At 43.5% G+C, this 24288-nt stretch overlaps 1 protein-coding gene across 4 annotated transcripts in view; it reads right to left on the bottom strand.

The window, feature by feature from the left end:
• Nucleotides 1-24288, bottom strand: part of LOC105919280 (FH2 domain-containing protein 1) — a 258923-nt gene that overhangs the window by 18904 nt on the left and 215731 nt on the right. The window contains exon 1 of one of the 4 annotated variants that reach the window (XM_036146757.1): nucleotides 21115-21387. The exons of 1 other annotated variant lie outside the window; for it this stretch is intronic. The gene's annotated coding sequence lies outside the window, so the exon portion shown is untranslated. Of the gene's footprint in view, nucleotides 1-1299; nucleotides 2178-2951; nucleotides 3358-21114; nucleotides 21388-24288 lie in introns of those variants that run through there. 2 more of the 4 variants (XM_036146758.1, XM_036146759.1) reach the window with 2 other exon arrangements.

The following is a 24288-nucleotide window of genomic DNA, read 5'->3' as shown; positions in this document are numbered from 1 at the left end:
CTTCAATACACTTCAGAGAGCTGGAAGCAGATGTCACAATGATAATTGCTAGGTTTGGAAACCTTGATGCTGGTTGAATGGAAGCTGCTAGAAAGGCTATTATCAAGCAGTATATTTTTATTTTCATATGGTAAAAAAACAAAAACAAACAAAAGAAAAACCAGAGCAAGCTGGTGAAACAAACTGATGCACCAAAAATGCTTCTACACAGTTTTCCTGCATAATTACATTAATTTCCAGGCTGAAATTTCCAGAATTCTCAATCCAGTGTTTGATCTTTTTAAATCTATACGTAAAAAAAAAAACATCACCGTGAATTAAAAAAAGGTAGAAATCAGGGAATAAATACAGGATGGATGGATGGATGGATGTAAAGAAGGATGGATGGATGGATGGATGGATGGATGTAAAGAAGGATGGATGGATAGATGGATGGAAAGAATGATGGATGGACAGATGGATAGATGGGTAATGAATGGATGGATGGATGGATGGATGGATGGATGGATGGATGGATGGATGGATGGATGGATGGATGGATTGGATGGATGGATGTAAAGAAGGATAGATGGATAGATGGATGGATGAATGGATGGATGGATGATGGAAAGAAGGATGGATGGACAGATGGATAGATGGGTAATGAATGGATGGATGGATGGATGGATTGTTGATGGATGGATGGATGGACAGATTGGATGGATGGATAGATTGTTGATGGATGATAGATGGATGGATTGTTAATGGATGGATGGAAAGAAGGATGGATGGACAGATGGACAGATGGATGGATGGAAGGATGGATGGATGTAAAGAAGGATGGATGGATGTAAAGAAGGATGGAAAGAATGATGGATGGACAGATGGATAGATGGGTAATGAATGGATGGATGGATGGATGGATGGATGGATGGATGGATGGATGGATGGATGGATTGTTGATGGATGGATGGATGGATGGATGGATGGATGGATTGGATGGATGGATGTAAAGAAGGATAGATGGATAGATGGATGGATAAATGGATGGATGGATGATGGAAAGAAGGATGGATGGACAGATGGATAGATGGGTAATGAATGGATGGATGGATGGATGGATGGATGGATTGTTGATGGATGGATGGATGGATTGGATGGATGGATTGGATGATTGTTTGATGGTGATGGATGGATGGATGGATTGTTAAGGATGGATGGATGATGGATGGATGGTGGATGGATGAATGGATGGATGGATGGATGAATGTAAAGAAGGATGGATGGATGGATGGATGGATGGATGGATGAACTACCAACATTTTCCAACACTGTTCCTCGGCCTCCTCAGACTCAGAGGTCCTCAGATCTTCTCCTCCTTCTCCTCCAGACCTCAGAGACGTCACATCTACATCTCTCAGCCTGAGGCTCAGTACCACCCAGAGGGAAAAGGAGAGTAAACGAGCCGTTAGGTCCCTGATCTCCTGCCTGCATTCATGCAGCGCCTCCTCTGCTGCCTCCTCTGCTGCCTCCTCTGCTGAGCCACCATCTCACCGCCTCAGACCTTCAGGATAGCTCTGCTGTGTAACTGAGTGTGAACGTGTCCATCACACTCTGCACTGAGGTAATGTTTGCCCTGCTGACTCTATCCTGGACGAGGGGGGTGGAGCAGTGGCAGGAAGCCCAAACATGGCCGACGTCCGACACGGACCGGGTTTAACTATTTAAGACTCCAGCAGGAAGAAATCGCCGTGTGAAGCTCCGGATACAAGTCGGCCGACGTATCCGCTTCCTGCCGATGAATTAAAGACGACAGCGTTGCATAACCTAATCTCTCATCACCGGTCGCCTGACTTCTTCCATCAAATCTTCAGCTCAATCGCGCTAACAACCGGAACCACCCGGTGTGTGAGAACCAGCGTCCAGACTCTTAAGGCTTTCTGAGCCCTCTCAGTATTCATTTTACACTTATTTTCTGTCCTCTTGACTGATCATTTACAGAGGAGACGATCCGTTAAGCCAGCAAAGCGACCTTCTTCGGTTGGATCGACGAAAAATGCCAAATATAAAAGTCTGACCGGCAGGAAACAGGACTTTAGCGCCAACAAGGTGATTCCCAGAGAGTTATTAGAATGGAGGATGCATGAATTGGATTTTTGCAATTCAATTCAATTCAATTTTATCTATATAGAGCCAATTCATGAAACATGTCATCTCAAGTCTCTTTCCAAAGTCAGACTCCATCAGATCCTCCAGGTTGGTCAGAAAGTTTCCTCTCTAAGGAAACCCAGCAGGTTGCATCAAGTCTCTCCAAGCAGCATTCACTCCTCCCGAAAGAGCGTAGAGCCACAGTGGACAGTCGTCTGCATTGTTGATGGCTTTGCAGCAATCCCTCATACTGAGCATGCATGGAGCGACAGTGGAGAGGAAAACTCCCCCTTAACAGGGAGGAGAACCTCCAGCAGAACCAGAACCAGGCTCAGTGTGAACGCTCATCTGCCTCCACCCACTGGGGCTTAGAGAAGACAGAGCAGAGACACAGAAAGCACAGAAGCTCACATTGACCCAGGAGTACTTTCTATGTTAGAGAAGACAGAGCAGAGACACAGAAAGCACAGAAGCTCACATTGACCCAGGAGTACTTTCTATGTTAGATGGTAGTAGAGGATGATCTGCCTCCCCTGGTGATGTCACAGCTAACAGAACGCCAGACCAGGTGTACCTTCTATGAAGAGAAGAAAGAGAGACAAAAAGTTAAAAGCTCAAATAACAACAAACACTGCAGATTGGAGAGCAGTAGGAGAAATTAGCAGAGTGAGAAATATAGATTCTGATATCCTCCAGTAGCCTAAGCCTATAGCAGCATAACTATAGAGGTAGCTCAGGGTAACATGAGCCACTCTAACTATAAGCTTTGTCAAAAAGGAAAGTTTTAAGCCTAGTATTAAAAGTAGACGGGGTGTCTGCCTCACCCTTTTCTCCACTGTTTTTACAGAAATGACTTTAAGATGCTGTTCGTCTGTAGGAGCCGTCCAGATATCAGGTTTCCTCAGCTTCCTGTGACGTTGATGGTTAAATTACTGTCAGCTAAAAGACCGTTTTCTCTCCGTCAAACAGTGCTGTCCTCAGGATGGTTGACAGATCCAAACCCGCTTTCTCTTTCTATCAGGCTGCTGGTAAAAATGACAACAGGACACACCTCTTTAAAGTAACTAAAAGAAAACGAGGTTTCTCAGTAGAGACGACGACCCAGTTTGAATCAGGATTCCTCCATATTTTATAAAATTACGTTTCAAACTGAAACATCCTGAATTGTAAGTCATTTTTAAAAACCAACTTGAACTAAAAACACAAATAAAACGATAAATTTACAGCAGAAAGCAGTTCGGCTTTCAATGCATGAATCTGCAAACCCAGAAACTGAGCTAGATGGAAGGAGATGGATAGATCTAACTTTTAGACATGATCTGAGTAGCCAGAAGAAGCTGTGGAAAGTGCCGCTTATTTCACATTTTGTACCCTTTTCTTCCAGAAAAGTGGAGAAAAAGACTTAAAATTGTTGTTTCCCTTGTAGAAAAGGGCTCCTGTCTTGCTGTCCTAGCCTTCACCACATTCATGGAGCTTCCCTCCTCCTCCTCCTCCTCCTCCCTACCAGCTCCTCTACATCTCCACCTGCTCTTCCTCTGCACTCGTCCAAACCAGCGGCGGTATAACGTCGTCTGTCCAGAGCGCAGGAGGAGCGTGAGCCTCGGCTGCCGTGGCTACGGGTCACGGACCCGCTGATTGCCGTGGAAACAGACCGGCTGACGAACAATGACGGGTTTGTCTACGCGGCACGCGACCAAAAAAACGGGGTCGCCACGTTGGCATCACAGCGGCGGCTGTTTCCACCGTCTCCGGCTTTCATCCCCTCCGTCTTCAAAGGAGAGCGAACAGAGGAGGTTCTCAGCCTGGCAGCGCCGACGTTAACCCAGAAAAACCGTCAGCTTTGGCCTTTTTTCTGCCCATAGCGGCCCTGACCTGCTCAGGAGACCTGGGTCTGATGCTCCAGGGACCTCTATTGCAGCTGCATTCTGGGTACTGTAGTCATCTGTTGTCATCTATGTGACCATGCCAGCAGGGAAGAAGGATCGTCCTGTTTGTCCGGGTTAACTGGGACTCATAATGTTGCTGAAGGTAAACCTGACCAAAGACTACAGCGCTGCCTCCACAGGCGCTAAGCATTATGGGTAAATTGCTTCATGCTGCTGGAGCAGGACCACGCGGCCTTCCTGAATCGCCCTAGAAGTCAATCTGTACTCTCTCTAGCAGACTGAAGCTTTTTATAACAATTATCTGCACAACACTGCAAAAAGGGATCTAAAAGTAAGTCAAATTTTCTTGAAATTAATGTATTTTTCCATGATTTAAGCAGGTAAATAAGACTATTTGCCAATGGAGTGAGTATTTTTACCCCTACAATAAGATAATTAGATATCCTGCCCTTGAAATGAGATGATGGAGATGAATTGTTCTTATTTTAAGTGCAAAAATCTTATTCCATTGGCAAATAGTCTTATTTACCTGCTTAAATCATGGACAAATACATTAATTTCAAGAAAATTTGACTTACTTTTAGTTCCGTTTTCGCAGTGAAATCAATGGTTTTAAAATGTTCGCGGCTGTTTGCTTTTCTATTGAAATTAGCCACGGGTTCTGCAGGTGTTTGGTTTCTCTATCCTTCCAGTGGCTCTGACCACTCTTAACCCAGCTTTAGTGGTTTAAGCAGTCTTCTGAAGTGCTTTGTGAAACAGACTAACGTGTTTTCCCCTGAAGACAGAGGAAGCTGCTCGCTGCGTCAGTCAGGGTTAATGATCAATGCAGCGATATCCAGAGGGAGGCTGTTATTCATTCGGTTCGTTAAATCCAGACGGGGACTTTGTTTTTGGATGGGTGGGTTAGTCATAATTTACAGGAATCTTAAAAAAAGAGGAAACATTAGGAGCCAAAATCACTGTAAAGTTTCACAGAATAAACACAAAACCCTTTTTTAAAATGACTAAAAGAGGCAAAAGTATTATTAAAAGGCCATAAAACAACCGCAAAGACGTAAACAGACCACAGAAAAATCCATAAAACCACCAACAATGACTGCAAAGAGACCTAAAGAGCTACAGTTTAGACTAAAGTGACGAGGAAGTCAGGAGCCAAAAAAAAGCATCTAAAAGAGATATTTCAGATAAAAACGAGAGAATAAAACAAACCGGCCAACATAAGACGCTAAATGACAACAAGGGAAAAGTAACCCTGCAGTAGGTCTGGGCGATGCGGCTTAAAAATAAAATCTACAATTTTATTATACCAAATCTGATAAATCGATTTTTTCTCCCCCTTTCCTTTCTTAAAAACAAATTAGAGAAATAATTTTTTTTAAATCTGCTTTTATTTCATGAATTTAATCTGGGAGCTGACCTATTTTCAAAGTGCAGCTAAAAACAAGCAGTGAAACATGCTGGTAAAACAAGATGGCCGCCCTGCTGCTGTAAACAATGAATATATAGCTAAATGTTCGCTGCTAGCTGCTTTATAAGAGGAGCTAGATTTGAGTTTACATGTAAGAAAAAGGCTTCACATGTGGAACTTTAGGCTAACGTGTGCCTCGTCTTGCAGTATTTTATTTTAACAATATAGTTTTCTTAAACAAACATTCAACATTGCAACCTTTTCTTGGAAGCCCAAAGAGAGCATTGGCAAAGAAATAAAAAAAAAAAAAAATCAAATAAATTGATAAAATGGATTTATTGCCCAGCGCTACCCTACAGATGAATAAACCATGTGATCCACGGCAGCAACAGAACCGGATAAAATTAACTATGAAGACAGAAATCAGGTTAAAATACGTAAAAATCACAAAAAGAGAGGAAATCCCCGGCTAAGCCAAATGGACAATGGACCAATGACAAGGAACCATTACGCAGAAAAGCACCAAAAGAAGACCTAGAACCTCATCACCAGAGCCAGAACCCAGCATTCATCTGGACCCCTCGGCGTCCTGAGGCCCTGGCCTCAGATGCATGCTGGGAAATCCACGGTGACAGTAAAGCGTACTCATCCAGAGAACCCAAACTCACGCCGTCAGCCACCTCGCCACTCGACCCGGTTACAATCGAAGCGTCCGTCGACCTCAACGCGGCAGGAGGCAGGAGCACCGACAGGAGGACCCAGATCCACGGTTCCCCCAGGAGAGTCCAGCCACAGAGCGTTGGTCAATGACACGCAGCGAGCCGGGGATAAAATTTAACTCCGCAGAGTTTAAAAGTCCAAACTCTAGTTTTGGAGTTTGGACTTTTGAACCAGAATAGAAACTGTTCCTAATCGAGGCGAAGACGTGATGAAGTGCAGGCGACCAGACACCAAACCCCCCAGAGGTGATGGTGATCTGTGGATTTGGGTCATTGTCGCCATTTATGGGGCCTCTGCTCTGAGCTTCTGGGCTCTGCTCTTTGTGTTTTGGGCTTATTTCACCGTCAGTCCTGCTTCCTGTGCTTTCTGGATCCTGGTTCTGGTTCTGGTCCACCTCCCTCTCCTGATCCAGAACGTTCCCAATGTGTGAAGCCTCTGAGCCCAGTGGGGCTCCAAAAGAACCCCGCACCTCCGTCACTCCAGCAGGACACTCGCATCCTGGGAAGTCAGCAAGTTCCTCGGTTTGAATCCCACAGACTGCCACTCTGGGTCCCTGAGCAAGACCCTTAGTCCCAGACTGCTCCCCGGGGGGGGGGCACACAGCGGCGCCACTGCCTCCTGGAGGACGGGATGAATGGCGACGACACGTTTGATTGAAAAGGTCAAAGCTGCACTGACAGCTGTCCTCTACAGTCCTCCCTTCACCCTGAGGAATAATATCCTACACAACGGAGGGCAAACGTGTAAATCTGGTCCAATCTGCAACATTTTCTCTCACATTTGACGAGAAGTTTAAGTTTCTATGCTCCTCTTTGATTGTTTCGCTTGAATAACTTCCTTTTTTTAACTATCACCACCCCTACACTGTTAATTCAGCTTTATTTTAGACATGCTGCAGGCCTGGAAAGTTTATTAAGCATTAAAATACAGGTGACAAGAAACAGGCATGCAAGCATCAACATATAATACACTAAAACTAAAGGAACTTCACTGTTTTAAGAAACTTGGGTAATAAAATCAGAAACGAGGCATTTCCACGTGTTATTCCTTCGTGTTTGGTCTAAATGTGGACGTTGCTTCCCCGTGGGCGTAATGAGGCAACCGCTGCTCGCCCTGTAAACTGATCGGCCAACATGGCGAGAGGTGAGCGAGTACAGCACAACAAACAGCGGCGCACTCAGGCACTGAGGAACCTGTTTGAGAAACAAAACAGGGACAAATATTGACACTACAAATCTGTCTGACCTCTCCTGCGAGGCACAGAGGATCGCTTACTGATCCGACACGACGCCGCCGGAGGCCAATCAGGGCCCCTGGCTCACCTGGGGACCACACAAACATGAGGTTCCTTAGAGTAAAACCATCATTCCAGAGTTTTATGGTTCTATTATCAGCGGCGTAGAGAGAAGTTACACGTTGTTCCAGAGCTGGAGACTAAAACCTGAAATGATGCGTAACAATAAACGCTTCCGCTGAGAACGGCAGAACATGAGCAGCCAGAGGACGTTTTAGGCAGGAATCACCTGTTGTTGGTTGGTTGGCGTGTTTTCTAGCCTGTAGAGGAAAATCAATCACTCAGATAAAAGACTGAGCCTCTAAAATACCAGTAAAGAGTTTAAATATGAGCCTTTTTACAAAGGTTTTATCAGCAGGAACTTCCAGTTCTGGTGCAGGTTAATTCGGCCGATTACACCAGATTTAAAGTCGCTTATTAACACCCAGGAAGCTTATGAGGAGAATTTTTAGTAAAAGCATAAAATTAATAATTAAATGTTCAGAAAAGGCCCAGAGATCCTCTTTGCTGGCTTTGTTTTCCAGCTGTGAACATCTAGACATGAATATTCTCAATGTTTCTATTCAGTGGCAGTTCTAGACCAGATTTACTGGTGGGGCCAGTTTTTTTTTTTTTTTTAATGGGTTCACTGAAATAAAGAAATAACCCAGAAAAGACTGAGCAAAATGTAATTGTTTCATATATTAAATGAGCCAAAGAGCCAGTTGTGTCTCTGGAAATGCAGGTTGAAAACCATGAAGCTGTCTCCATACGGCTGGAGCTAAAAGTGAAACTAATTTTACTAAATTATTACTAAAATAAAAATGAAATGGGCCAAAGGGACCAACCAGTTATGATTTCTGCACATATCCTCATGAGAAATTAATTCAGTATCATGTCTTCAGCACAGGGGCCCTGACTTGCTCTACAGGGGCGGTGGCCCCTGTTGCCCCCCGTCTAGAACTGCCCATGTTTCTATGCTTGGGGCCAAACCAGAGTTTGCCTTCAGGGATGTAAATGCATGTATTTGCTGTGTATGAAGACAAAAAGCAGTGAGAACCCAGCAGCCGTCTTCAGGGGGAGCGGCTGTGGCGCCTTAAAGCTGCAGGAGGCAGACTGATGGTGAGTCACGGCCAGCTTCCACGCCGCTCCTCTCTCTCTCTCTTTGGGCGTTCAGGGCGGCCGCTTGTCGCTCGGCAGCCTGACAGCTCCCACGCTCTCTGCGGCGCTGACAGATGTGCAGACGCCCCGCTCAGGCGGAGGATGGCGGGCGGCGTTTGGGGCTGAGGAGACTCAGAGGCCTGGTCCAGAAACCCTGAGCCAGCGTCCTCTCTGGGTGGAGACGCTTCTGCAGGAACCCAGCAGGACGCCATGGAAACGAGAGTGGGCGACACGGACATCACGTTTCATCACCGCGTATCGTGGGATTATCACGATGCTGATAAAAGTTACGCTAAAAGTATCACTGTGTGGCTGTAAATGCCCCATAAACACAAAAACTGTCCTTAAAAATATGGTTAATAACATAACTAACAGGCTTCATCAGGAAGGTGAAGAAGCTGCTACCCGCTGACTTATTTAACGATTAGAGTTTTTACAGCATCACCAAGAACAGTAAAATATTAAAGTCGCCGGTTCAACTACGCAGAACGTATCTAACAAAAATCAAAGGGAATCCAAACATTTGTCCAAAAATAACATCTTTTTCAAGAAATGCTGCCTTGAGTTCATACACTTTCTATGTCATCTTCATCTAGATTTCACTTTTTAAATGACTAGCTGCATCAAAGTGCTGGAGAGCAAAAGCTGAATTACTGATAGGTGTAGCGGCCAAAGTGGACTTTTAGTTTAAATAAATAGAAATCGTTTAAAAATGCTTAAAAAGACAGATAATAATTTAATTTGAATTTCTAATTTCATGGATAGATATATTTTATGATTAAAATGATAAATATTATAGATACAAGGTTAAAAGAATAAGAATTCATGTTATGAGGTTACTTGGATTTTTGGATTAAAAATGTGTACTGTCGCTTTAAGGACTGTCGAGCCGGCTTCCGTAGCTCGCGCTTTTTGTTGGCAGATCGCAAGGAACTGTGGAAGCAAACAGTCTTCTTACCTGTTGCTCTTCAACTTTATGACGGACTTTAAACCCTTTTATTTTGATTATAGGATATTTTTGTTAATTCATGCACGTTTTGTAAGCTTTAAGAAGAACACTAAACTTCAGTTTTCATTACAAGAAGTTGTGGAGTGAATTTTATTTCAATTACATGGACACTTCAAGTGGAAACAGTAACGTTGGCTCGGAGAATAACAGCGTAAGAAATAGCACCTTTTTTTTGCGGTCTCACCAGGATTAAACCTCTATATTAGTAAGAAGACTTGCTTGACATTGGATTACAAACGTTAGAGAGGCTTTCTGAAGGTGGAAAGAAGACTTACCGAGGGACTAACGTTAAAAAAGGCATCATGACAGATGAAGAAGGAAAGACGGTAAGCCCTCCGGGGGAAAAACGTTTGGTTAAACCAACACAAGCGTCATTGGAAAATAATTTGCAAACAAGAATCAGCTCCAGAAGAGCCAAGCTAGGCAAATTGACTGAGAAAAGAAATATAATGCTTGCTTTAATGGACGATGATGCAAACGTGGAAATCATAACGCAGGAAATGTTAAACAAGTATGAAGAGCTGATAGAAGAGTTCAGTAAAATAAATGCCGATGTCAAAGATCTGTACAGCCAGCTTGGATGTTTAGAGAACATGAAGGCAGATCAAAGCGATTGGTTTCAGCCAAGATACGATGAGCACAGTAATTTTGTGCAAGAAGTTAATTCATGGATAAAGGATGCAATGCTTCGCATAGAAGAGTCAAAAAATGTGAACAATGAAGTGAATCCTGAAGATAGCGCTTCAGCTACATCCAGAAGGAGTAAAAAAGCTAGGTCTGTCTCCTCTGCTACTGTGATGTCAGCAGTTTATGCTGAACGGCTAAAAGCTGAATTAGAGCAAGTTACCTTGTTAAATAAATCAGCTACATTGAAACAAAAAAGAGCTCTGGAGGAACAGGAGCTAAAACTTAAGGAACAGGAGCGACAGCTCAAAGCTGCAAAAGAAGAATTGGAATTGCAAGCAGAGCTTGATGAGTCAGATGCAAAATTAGCCGTGCTAAGAAAGTATGAAGAAGGCTCACGTGTGTCACGAGGCTTTAAAGGCAGTAGAGTGGAGTCACTGATGGCTACTCAGAGACAACATGTCAGCTACAATAGGAATAGTGGGGCTAGCAATGTATCTCAACACAGCCATAGTGGAATAGCTGTCAATGCAGTGCCTGTTGCACAGCCAGTGTTTCTTGCACGACCAGCGTCTGCTACACGACCAGTGCCTGCATCAAGACAAGTGCATGTCACTTCAAAGGGCAATTCAGCAAATGCAGATAACCTAGTTTCTGTCATGCAACGCCAAAACGAAATAACTGAGAGCTTAATAAAGCAACAAAAGCTATCTACATTGCCATCACCGAACATTCCAGTGTTTAAAGGAGATCCAATGGAATACTGTCTCTTCATGAGAGCTTTCGAGCATCGCATAGAGAGCAAAACTGAACACAGCATAGATCGGCTTTACTATTTGGAACAGCACACAAGCGGTCAGCCTAATGACTTAGTGCGCAGTTGTTTTCACATGGACCCAGATCAGGGTTATTCTGAAGCTAAGAAATTATTAAAGGAGCGCTTTGGTGACAAATACAAGATCTCAATGGCATACCTTGACAAGGCTCTAAATTGGCCTACTATAAAGTCAGATGACGCTAAAGCACTTGAAGCATATGCTCTTTTTTTGACTAATTGCAACAACGCAATGTCAGACTTGGAGTACTTGGATGAGATGGAGATCGCCGCGAACATGCGCACAGTCATCTCCAAGCTCCCTTACAGGCTGAGGGAGAAATTCAGGAGTGTCGCCATTGACATTCAGAAAAAAGATCGTCGAACAAAGTTTGAAGATGTGGTGTCATTTGTTACCAAACAGGCTGAAATGGCAGCGCACCCAGTGTTTGGTGAAATCTCAGGTCAGACTAAGCGCCAACCTGAAAAGCCAGTTGTCAAGAAAAACATCACAGCGTTAGCCACTGAAGCTAAAGAGCAGAAAGCAGTGAAACATGTTGCTGGTGCTGACAGCAAGCAAGTTAAAGAGAAGAAACCAAACATGAACATGGCTTTCGTGAAACCTTGTATCTTCTGTCAGGGTGATCATACGATGGAACAGTGCAGGAAACTTCAAAAAAAGTTGCACAAAGAAAAGTTGGAATTCCTAAAAAGCAAGGGACTCTGCTTCAGCTGTCTTATCGGAGGACACATGAGCAGTAGTTGTGAAGAAAAAAGGAGCTGTGAGTTGTGTTCAGCTAAACACCCTACACTGTTACACATAAAGCAGAAACCTAAAGATTTACAGAAAGAAAATGCTTCACGGGAGGAACAAAAGGAGAAGTCTTCACAGGAAGAACAAACTGTGATCAGTGGATTTGTGGATGCTGGAGAAACTTGCTCTCAGACTGGGGCCGGGGGTACAGGAACCGTCCTTGCCATTGTTCCAGTGAGAGTGAAGGCAAAGAAAGGTGCCAAGGTGCTGACTTGCTATGCGTTCCTGGATCCAGGCAGCAACGCCTCCTTTTGCACTAACAAGCTAGCTAACAACCTTAACTTGCAAGGAACAAATGTTAAAATCCTACTTACCACCATGGGAGACCAGAAGGCCGTCTCATGCAAAGTGCTACCAGATCTAGAAGTCAGCAGTCTGGACGGTAAAGACTTTGTCGAGCTCAATGGTGTATTCACACAAAAGGCCATACCTGCTAGTCAGGAGAACATTCCAACTCAAGAAGACGTGGATAGGTGGCCACACCTACGAGGTGTGCGAATTCCATCAATCAAGGCGGATATCGATCTTCTGATTGGGACTGACGTCGCAAAGGCTTTGGAGCCAGAAGAGGTAATCCGCAGCGTGAAAAATGGTCCGTATGCGGTTCGTACTGTCTTGGGGTGGACAGTGAATGGGCCATTGCGTGAAAGCATCCGAAGCTGGTCAAAGGAGGGACACCCACAAATCCAAATGAACCGGATATCGGTGGCTCGACTTGACGACTTGTGGACGCAACAATTCAAATATGATTTTCCCGAAAATGCTCGAGAAGAGCAGCTTGAGATGTCAAAGGAAGATCGACTGTTTATGGACAGAGTTACCACATCCACAAAGCTGATCAACGGTCACTACTCTATCGGTTTGCCGTTGAAGAACAAAGACGTGAAAATGCCTAACAATAGAGCAATGATAGAGCAACGAGCGCTCAACATGAAAAAGAAGCTTCAGAAAAGTCAGACATTCCGAGAGGAATATGTCAGCTTCATGAACCAAGTGATCAGCAAGGGATACGCTGTCAAAGTCCCAGATGAAGAATTGAAAAGGTGTGATGGAAAGGTGTGGTTTATTCCACATCATGCCGTCTATCACCCCAAGAAGCACAAACTTCGAGTGGTATTCGACTGCGGCGCTTCATATCAAGGAACCACGCTAAATGAGCAGCTACTGCAAGGCCCTGACATGACCAGCAGCCTGGTTGGTGTCTTAACGCGATTTCGTCAGGAGCCAATCGCAGTCATGGCTGATGTGGAGTCCATGTTCCACCAGGTCAAGGTCCCACCTGAAGACGCGGACCTTCTCAGGTTTTTATGGTGGCCTGATGGGGACCTATCGGGGGAGCTGCAGGAATACAGAATGGAGGTGCACTTGTTCGGAGCCACCTCCTCACCCAGCTGCGCGAGCTATGCGCTGAGAAGGTGTGCCGAAGACAACAGGAGTACATTTGATGCAACAGCTGTGGAAACAGTGTTGAACAATTTTTACGTCGACGATTGTCTAAAATCTGTCAACTCAGAACAGGAAGCCATCAAGTTACTGCACGACTTGACAGCCATCTGTCAAACAGGAGGCTTTAGACTCACAAAATGGACGACCAATAGTCGAAATGTTCTGTTAACCATTCCACTTGAAGACCGAGCGACGGAAGTCAAAGATCTCGATCTCGACCAGGACTCACTCGTCATCAAGAGAGCCTTGGGAGTACAGTGGTGCATCCGGTCAGATCAATTCAAATTTCAAGTCAACATCGAGCAGAAGCCTCTTACCAGGAGAGGAATCCTGTCAACAATGAGCTCAGTCTACGATCCGCTCGGAATGTTGTCGCCAGTCATATTACCTGCAAGAAACATCCTGCAAGAATTGTGTAGACAAAGAACAGGCTGGGATGACACCGTGCCAGAACATCTCGCACAACAATGGACCAAGTGGACTGAAGAACTCAAACAGCTCACTGACTTTGGAGTAATTCGATGCTTCAAGCCACCTGAATTCGGCAAAGCTGTGCAGGCTCAATTGCATCACTTTTGTGACGCATGTGAAACTGGCTACGGTACTGTCACATATTTAGTCCAGAAGAATAGCAGTAACCAAGTACACTGTTCATTCGTCTTGGGGAAGGCGAGGGTTGCCCCTCTGAAACCAACTACCATCCCGCGGTTGGAGCTAACGGCGGCTGCCTTAGCTGTGAAAGTGGACGTTATGCTGAAAAAGGAGCTTCAGTTGCCACTGACAGAATCCAAGTTTTGGACGGACAGTACTGCCGTACTCAAGTACTTAGCCAATGAGAACATCAGGTTTAAGACCTTTGTTGCAAACAGGATCGCCATTATCCTGCAAGCATCAAACGTGCATCAATGGAGCTATGTCAACACTCAGTTGAATCCTGCTGATTGCGCTTCAAGGGGTCAAAGGGTGAGCGCCTTCATGAAGAACGACGTCTGGATTGCTGGACCTGGCTTCCTATGTAAATCAGAAGGGGAGTGGCCAGTCAACCCCGAACATCAAGAAGAGCTCATGGCTGAGGATCCTGAGGTGAAGAAAGGTATACTGGTTAATGCTACCACAGTAGAAAGCACTGATACCATGCAGCAATTAATCCACTACTTCTCTTCATGGATACGGCTCAAGAAGGCTGTAGCGTGGTTCACACGAATCAAGCACACCCTGTTGAATCTGTCTAGGAAGAGAAAGGAGTTGAAAGGATTGTGCAGTGATGAACAACAGTTGAACAAGGAGATGCTGAGCTACAAAAGGAGTCTCAAACATACTTACCTTACTGTGGATGACTTACAAAAAGCGGAAATCGACATCATTGGTCATTGCCAAAACAATAGCTTCAAAAAGGAGATATCTGTACTCCAAAGGAAGGACTCCGTCAGTAAGAGTAGTCAAATTTTCAAACTCAATCCACAGCTTGAAGAGGGGATCCTTCGCGTTGGAGGGAGGCTCCGCCGAGCATCCATGCCAGCCGAAGCCAAGCATCCAATGATCATCCCCAAGAACCATCACGTGGCAGACTTGATTCTCCAGGATGCACACGAGTGCCTAGGGCACAGTGGACGTAATCATGTCCTGTCTCACGTGCGCCAAAGGTACTGGATCATCGATGCTCCCTCGTCAATTCGAAGAATGCTGTCTCGGTGTGCTACCTGTCGAAGACAACATGGTGCACCAGGTACACAAATGATGGCAGACTTACCAAGAAACCGAGTTCTGCCTAATGAACCACCCTTCACCAGAACTGGTGTGGATCTGTTCGGGCCATTTATCGTCAAGCGGGGAAGAGTGTCTGTCAAAAGATACGGGGTGATATTCACCTGCCTTGCATGTCGTGCGGTCCACATCGAAATGGCAACATCATTGGAAACCGACTCCTTTATTCAAGCTTTACGTCGCTTCATCGCAAGAAGGGGCCAGGTGAAGGAAATGAGATCTGACAACGGGACCAACTTTGTCGGAGCTGACCATGAGCTGAAGAAGGCAATAAAGGAGTGGAATGCTGCACAGATAGAGAACAGCATGCTTCAACGCGACATCAAGTGGTTGTTCAATCCACCATCCGGATCCCACCACGGAGGAGTGTGGGAAAGGATGATTCGTTCAATTAGGAAGATCATGAATGCTACCTTGAGAGAACAAAGCTTGAACGAGGAAGGTCTTCAAACGTTCTTCTGCGAATGTGAAGCCATTTTGAATAGTAGGCCTATCACTACGCCATCCAATGACATTCATGATCTAGAAGCTCTTACCCCACAACACTTACTCTTGCTCAAGACTAACCCCAATCTACCACCGGGAGTCTTCGACGAGGACGATGCTTATGCACGCAAGAGATGGAGGCAAGTCCAGTACATGAGCGATCTGTTCTGGAAACGCTGGACCAGAGAATACCTGCCTCAACTCCAGAAAAGACAGAAATGGAACCATCCAACGCGTAACTTCAGCCAAGGAGACGTAGTCTTGATCGTCGACGAATCAGCCCCCCGAGGATCATGGCTGATGGGCAGAATTGTGAAGATCGTTATGGATGAGCAGGGAATCGTCCGCAAGGTCCGAGTCAAGACGAAGACGAACGAACTTGAGCGGCCGATCACCAAACTCTGCCTGCTTCAAGAAGCAGAATGAAAAGGACTGTTAAGCATTATTTTTTTTTGTTGTTTTGTAATTGTTTCTAGGATAGAAAGCAATTAGGGGCCGGATATGTAGCGGCCAAAGTGGACTTTTAGTTTAAATAAATAGAAATCGTTTAAAAATGCTTAAAAAGACAGATAATAATTTAATTTGAATTTCTAATTTCATGGATAGATATATTTTATGATTAAAATGATAAATATTATAGATACAAGGTTAAAAGAATAAGAATTCATGTTATGAGGTTACTTGGATTTTTGGATTAAAAATGTGTACTGTCGCTTTAAGGACTGTCGAGCCGGCTTCCGTAGCTCGCGCTTTTTGTTGGCAGATCGCAAGGAACTGTGGAAGCAAACAGTCTTCTTACCTGTTGCTCTTCAACTTTATGACGGACTTTAAACCCTTTTATTTTGATTATAGGATATTTTTGTTAATTCATGCACGTTTTGTAAGCTTTAAGAAGAACACTAAACTTCAGTTTTCATTACAAGAAGTTGTGGAGTGAATTTTATTTCAATTACATGGACACTTCAAGTGGAAACAGTAACGTTGGCTCGGAGAATAACAGCGTAAGAAATAGCACCTTTTTTTGCGGTCTCACCAGGATTAAACCTCTACAATAGGAGTAATAAAGTTAAATGAACAAAGACAGACAAAATATATGACAAAAATAATGGGTTTGAAAGGAAATGAAAACAATGTAGATTTGTTTTCTTTTTTTATGTGTTTTTTAAAAAAAGAAAAAAAAAGGAAAAAAGGAAAAAAAAGGAAAAAAAGGGAAAAAGGAAAAAATAGAAGAAAAAAAGGAGAAAAAAAGGAAAAAAAGGGAAACAAGGAAAAAAAGAAAAAAAGGGGGAAAAAAGGAAAAAAGGGGAAAAAAAGAAAAAAAGGAGAAAAAAAAGAAAAAAAAGGGAAAAAAAGAAAGAAAGAAAAACAATGTATAAATTTAAACAATGACTATTAAGGAGACCATTCAGAAACCAGCTGTAAAAACCCTAAAATAAAATAAAAACATCTAACTTATCCAAGAACTGACTGGAGAACCAGCAAAAGTGGACCAAGCAGGACCAGAATCAGCATCACAATCAATCCTGTGATTTCTTAAAATAAATAATCATTCAGGTAATTGTCTTCAACAACAGTTAAGTTCTCCACATCATGGTCCTGGTGGACAACCAAGAGTCGACCCAACCATCAGAATGAGCTTCTCCCCCGTCCATGAAGACCCAGCAGCAGAAAAGCTCCACATTAAATCTGTTCTTAGCAACAAACTCTTCAGCCTGAGGAGCCAGGAGAGCGGCAGACGTGCTCCAGGCCTGGAGGAGAAAGCATCCGTCTCATTTCAAGCAACCTCAGCAAACGCCGGCGTCCACGAAGCTCTGAGGGTGGAAGCCGGACCCCCCCGCTAGAGGGGAACCAGGCAGCCCCCCCAGCTGGAGGGGAACCAGGCAGACCCCCCAGCTGCCTGTTTGACGACGTTCTGAGGCTGAGATGGACCAGATGAAAGGTGTTAATCCCTTTTCTCTGGCCTGTTCTCCAGCAGAGGCAGACGGGTCGACCACCGCCTCGTCACTCAGCCAGGAGAGGTCGAGCTGAGCAAAGGAGCTGACTGAGCAGCCCTGGGGTAACTGTGGAGACGGGGACAGACGTCCCCTTTCTAAAATGTCCCCCCCGATGGAACCGCTGCCATGGCCAGAACACTTTATCCTTCTCACTAGAAGGCGATTATTGGTCTGCCTCTTTGAGAAGAAGCGGGCTGGAAAAATGAACTCGGAGTCCGAGGAGTCAGGAAAACGCTCAGAGGTCCCAGAGCCAGACGATGTCTTTCAGCCAATGAGGACAAAACAACGACTTTGTGTTCGCTCAGGGTAGGAGACGAGCTCGTCTGTCAGAGACAAACGTAGACCGCCCGACAACTCTGGCAGAGGAATAAGTTCACGCTAAAGGTCAGAGAAAACACACGACGGCTTCTACTGCATCTTAAACACGACAACTTCTACGATTTCTGTTTATTATTAAGATGGATTCCTGTTTCTAGAGTTCATTTCTAGAATGGTTTTAGAAAGAGAAATAACAGAAACGTTGACTGTAGGAAGGAAGGATGGAAGGAATGAATGAATGAAGGAAGGAAGAATGGAAGGAAGGAAGGAAGGAAGGAAGGAAGGAAAGAAAGAATTAACGAATGATGGAAGGAAAGAATCAATGAATGATGGAAGGAAGAATGGAAGGAAGGAAGGAAGGAAGGAAGGAAGGAAGGATGGATTGATAGAAGGAAGGATGGAAAGAAGGAAGGATGGAAAGAACGAATAAATGAAGGGAGGAAGGAGGGATGGGTGGATTGATAGAAGAAAGGAAGGATGGATCGAAGAAAGGAAGGAAGGATGGTTTGATTGATAGAGGGAAGGAAGGAAGGAAGAAAGAAAGAAAGAAAGAAAGAAAGAATGGAAGGAAGGATGGAAGGAAGGAAGAAAGAAAGAAAGAATGGAAGGAAGGATGGAAGGAAGGAATTAATGAATGAATGAATGAATGAATGAATGAAGGAAGGAAGGAAGGAAGGAAGGACGGAAGGAAGGACGGAAGGAAGGAAGATTGGCTTGATAGAAGGAAGGAAGGAAGGAAGAATGGAAGGAAGGATGGAAGGAAGGAAGAAAGAAAGAAAGAATGGAAGGAAGGATGGAAGGAAGGAAGGAAGAAAGAAAGAAAGAATGGAAGGAAGGATGGAAGGAAGGAAGAAAGAAAGAAAGTGGAGGCGGCTGCAGGCAGGAATTATGATGCTGCCTGCTGAAGGAGGAGGCGGTATGCGGAAGGAAGGAAGGACGGAAGGAAGGCCGACTTGGCTTGCTCAGCCAGGAAGGCCTGACCGGCCGGACGGCCAACGCCCGAAGGCATGACCGCCTTCCTGACTGACCTGCCGCCGGCAGCCGGCCGGCAAAAAGGCGGTCGGAAGACTTCCGGAAGGAAGGAAAGAAGGAAGGGGCCGCGCCGGCCGGCCGGAGGAGGCCGGCTGGTTGGGTGCTCGAATGGGAAGGATGGCTGGTTGGGTTGCTCGAAGTCGGAAGAAGGAAGGAGGCGGAGCCAGGAAGGAGGAAGGAAAAAAGAAAGTATGAAGGAAGGAAGGAAAAAAGAAAGGAATAAAGGAAGGAAGGATGAACATAGAGACTTTTATTGTGAAAGAATTGGGCCAAACGCTGCGTTTCATCATCAGGTGTTTCAGCTTCTAGAACGCTGTGATCTAGACGCGGTTCACAGCTGAGCAGACAGAACAGAGCAGCTGTCTTCTTTGTTTAAATCTCCCATTCAGTCACATTATTAAATAATAAATCATGTTTTCAGAATCAATCTGACAAAGACCCGAGGAAATAAATTAGACTTTTATTACTTTAATTACTGCCTTAGTCTAATGACTGAACAAAGGAGAGCCATAAAGGCTTAAGAAAGGTTCTTAAACGTTTTATGCCAACCACTATCTCAGTATATAAGTTTCCACCTACCACCATCCACACAGACATTTGAAAACATATCACATTATTTTACGAAAACAACTAAATGAAACAAAAACATTCAGATCCATTTGCAGTCTGGGTTCCTGAAGGGTGTAATTGAATCACAAGTTCCAGCTACCTAACGTTTTAATTTTCAAGTTAAGAGTTGTAAAGATTTAAAGAACGATTTCTTAAAACTGGAAGTTAAAAGTGGGAAAGTCTGACGCTGCTTATCAACCCTGGGCTCAAAATCCAACATGGCTGCCATGCATATAAAACTCACTTCTGAGGATTTTTACCTCATTTCATCTTTCTGTCCTGATGACCCTTTTCAAGGAACACGTTTCTAGGATGTGTCAAACGGTGCAATTAATTGTGAATTAATTATCACTTTTGATTAGTAATAGTAGCTAGTCACTAAAAATATCAATTAGCCAACCCAACTTATTCCCAGACTCAATCTTCCCCCTTGGAGGTAAACCCCACATACACGCACTGGTACTACAGCTCTGGATTTAGACAATAAAACAGGACATAGAGTCTAGAAAAATAACATTTATCCATTTTTACAAATTCTTCTTGAACTCATGTTAGAAAATCCCAGACAAAAGGTAAACACCACTGAAGTATGTAACAATTGTGCCTAAAGCAGAGCTGGCCGGCCCATAAGGCAATATAAGCAAATGTTGGTGCCATGGCCTCCAGAGGACACCACAAACCAGAAAAACAGCCTCCACCTTCAATAAAATTAATTAAAACTAGTGGTTGATATTACCTCCAAAGTGGCTAAAGCTCACAGATTCAAATATAAAGCAATGCCTTCGTAATATTACTACATATGATAATACCAAATTCATACAGCGGTGAGGTAGTGGCATCTGTAAAATGCTTTTTTTTTGTACACAGTTTTGCATGTAAACAGTTATTTATTTATCTTTTGTATTTAGCTATCTTAATTAGTTCTGTGTATAGGTATTGTGCAGTGTAAATGTATGTTATATAGAGTTATTGTGTGCAAAATGTGTGGTTATTTAATTTTGATGTTGATTACTTTATGTATATTTTCTACTATTATTATAAATTAATCACTTATTTACAGGGTTTTTATTTCATGATAAGAGTATTTATATTGTTTTCTGGTTATTATTATTATTTTTACTTTTTTTTATTTTGCTAGACAGGGGGTCCCCATATTAACTCTTGCCCTAGGACACCGGATCATGTAGGTCCGGCTCTGGCCGAATGTATAGAAATAAGTTCCTGGGCTGGGCCCCCAGTGTTTCAAGATTGTAAAAACGCCCCTGTTACAAAGAAGTAATGGTGTGGAAAGATACTAATTTAAAAAGATACTAGTTTAAAAAAAATATTGCGTCAGTAAAAGATAATTATTTATCATCATAATAACATGCAACAAAAAGGCTGGTAAAACTAAAGGGAAAATGGGGGGAAAGGCTAATAACTTAAAATAAGTTACACTTCTGCAGACTAAAACACACAAAGCGGGGCGTATTTTAAAAACATAAAAGATGGGCTTCATTGATTACAATTATTGCTATTAAATAAGCCAGTAAATGCATCAAATATAAATTGCGCAGTCAATGTCACCAAACATTATTGTTTTTAAATAACATAAAAAGCTTTGTTTAAAAAAACACCAGATAGACGTACCGCAATGAAAGCGTCGCCTTTCCTCCCTGTTTCAACCCCTAAAACGAGCCAAAAACAGCAAAAACATAAATATTCCTGATCCCGTCCCGTTTCCCGCGGCTGCTTCCACAACCAGCGCGCGCTGCCACACTCTGACTCTGAGCTGCCAGCGCGTGCGGGAGAAAAGCCGAGAGAGGGAGCGGTGAATCACGCATGCGCGCTGCCTCCGGCTGAGGGAACCCCCGCTCTCTCTGGCTCTGTGGAACACGCCCACCCGTGGGTGTTCGGTCCAGATAAGCTTAACCAGCCGGTCCTGGGCAACAAACACGCGGACCAGAATCACTTTTTGTTATCGCTCAACAGAAAAGGAGACTTATTTAATATACTTTATGCAATTTCCCCCTCTAAAACTCACACATTCAGAAATTAAAGAATACTAAAAGACACAACTTTCCTGTGCGGCTGAATTAATATTTAGTTATAGAAATGCTGTTTATTTGAAAGCTTCACATTAGGCACATATGAACAGTGGGATGACATTTATTTCTTAATGTTCCCTCAGAAACAGCATATTTAATGCCCCTCAGCAGCTTTTCTATTAGATTGAGTTTCAAGCACTCCAAAAGGTCAGCCCTTGTTAGTCTATGCGTTCTTGGGGTTGCTGTTTAGCGAAAAGACCCATTTTGAACACGTTTCCAGCATTTACAATGTCTTTTAGCCTTCTTATGTATTCACACTGATCCATGATCTCGCGGAGCTGACACATCAACTTTTTAATGAAAGTAGTGATGGATGTAAGAACGTATATAGCACAGATTCAACAATAAATGTCATCTCAATCCAAAAAACATCCAGTTTATATACAGGAATATTCAGTCAGTTTAATCAAGTCATACTGACAGACGCATGATCAATTTGATTGTAGCTATTGACTAACGGCAGTCAAGTTCTGTTTATAATTCAAATTGGTAAAACATTTTCTGGCTGATTGCATTTATTCACTGACTTGCAGCAATCCCTCCACCTGGATGAGCATGTGTGACGGCAACTGAATCGAGTTAAGCATTGTGTCGGTGACTTTGTCGCCATCCATCATACCAAGCATGCGCATAGCAACAGTGGAAAGGAAAACTCCCCCAAAACAGGAAGAAACCTCCAGCAGAAACAGAACGACCCACCGCCACAACCGACTGGGGGTTTGAGAGGAGAAAGCAGAGACACAACAGAGCACAGAAGGTAAAGATGGCGGCAGTAACTTCTTCTGTGTCTTGTTAATAAGCTCTAAGCTACTGTAGATTCCAGTTTAGTTGGGTGACTACCACCCAACTAAACTGGAATCTGTTTTTCGACTTCAGAAGCGAGCTTTAAGGCTAATATTTTGTGTAAATCGTAGACACCCCTCACAACCACGGTTTGCTCAGGCAAGTATCCTTTGTGTTTACCAAGTGAATCAACTTCAAATAGCTCTATTCGTTTATAGCTCTATAAAAAAAGTTACTTCCTCAGCACTTTTGTAATATTTTTACTTTTAATGATGAATTTCACCAGTATCCAACTCGTAGTAGTTGTCTTATCAGGCCTCCTTACTCTCGCACAACTCAAACACATGTTTAGTGTATTATACAGAGGATCAAAGACATGGAACAGTCTTCCCACATCATTGACAGATCTTTCTAAAGAACCATTTAAATGGAGCGTAAAATTGCTGCTACTTAGTTGTCTGAACTTTCCATATGGATTTGTGGTCTAAATTATATTTTAAACTGTTTTATATATTGAAATGTTGTTGTTTTTGAAATATGCAGTTTTTTGACAGCCCTTATCTTCAAGTCTCACGTCTGTCAGGAGATCTTTATGGGTCTTATATCCCCACTTATATATTACATTGACCCAATGACAGAGCAATGTTTTACTGAAACATCTCATCCCAGAACCACATGGCATTAGCCACCTGTTTGTCTAAAAGCGTGTTACATTGTCGTATAACAGGATTTTTGTCTACTTTGCACAGATTTGGCGGCTTCAGGGAGTCTTTTTGGCTTTGGGTCCAGTCCGACTCCTTGTACAAGACTTTCTCCAAGCAGCTAATGAGGCGCTCTCTCTGAAGAAAGCCCCGTTCTCAGACCCAAACAAGGGACTGAGCCTGGATGCAGCAGAGCAGACATTCAGACTCGGACGGACAAACAGCGGGGCTGCTGGTCGCTGCCAGGTGGATAATTATCTGTTTCTGAAGCAATCAGGGGCGACGCAGGCTCAGACCAAAGCCTTGGCTCACAAATCACTGCATTCATCTCCTGTACAAAGGAAGACCACGGCACCCTAATCCACTCTGATGTAACTCAGCGCCGTGTTTTAACTGGAATAACAATCCAAGCGCATTTCATTTTGTTTTTCTGTTTTTGTTGAACATGTTAATAAAACCTCCAGTTTGGCACAGCTGATTTATTTATAGGTTTTGCTTTGCTGATGAATGCTGACTCATTGATGACTCTCAGCAATCCCCTATTATCCCACGCTTTGAAACGGTGCGAGACAGTTGACTATTGTTTATAATTTGTAGGTCATGTATACATAAAGTCAGATGGCTTTTCATGGAAAACATGGCCTGACCCTTAAATAATGATAAATGGCTTTTACTTGTAAAGCGTTTTATCAAGTCCAGCAACCCCAAAGCGCTTTACACCACATTCACACCCTGACGGTGGTGAGCTGAGTGTGTAGCCACAGCTGCCCTGGCCTAACCTGACCCTACACTGCAAAAATAGAACTTAAAAACAAGTACAATTTTCTTGAAATGAATGCATTTGCCCTTGATTTGAGCAGGAAAATAAGACTCTCTGCCAATGGAATAAGATTTTAGCACTTAAAATAGGAACAATTCATCTCCATCATCTTATTTCAAGTGCAGGATATCTAATTATCTTATTTTAAGGGTAAAAATACTCATTCCATTGGCAGATAATCTTATTTACCTGCTCAAATCAAGGGTAAATACATTCATTTTAAGAAAATTTGACTTGTTTTTAGTTCTCTTTTTGCAGTGTAGCCAGATGTATTTCACTCCGCCTAGCTTCACTCACATCCATCTGGGACATCTCCATAGGAATTGCCTTTTTTGAAGACTGGGCATTATCAAAAATCCTTGCATATGATTGGATAAGCCACTTGTCTGTCATCTTTATCGACGTGCTATTT

The sequence above is a fragment of the Fundulus heteroclitus genome, chromosome 14 (genome assembly GCF_011125445.2).
Source record: "Fundulus heteroclitus isolate FHET01 chromosome 14, MU-UCD_Fhet_4.1, whole genome shotgun sequence".
Taxonomy (NCBI): Eukaryota; Metazoa; Chordata; class Actinopteri; order Cyprinodontiformes; family Fundulidae; genus Fundulus; species Fundulus heteroclitus.
This window is presented reverse-complemented; position numbering and strand designations above follow the sequence as displayed.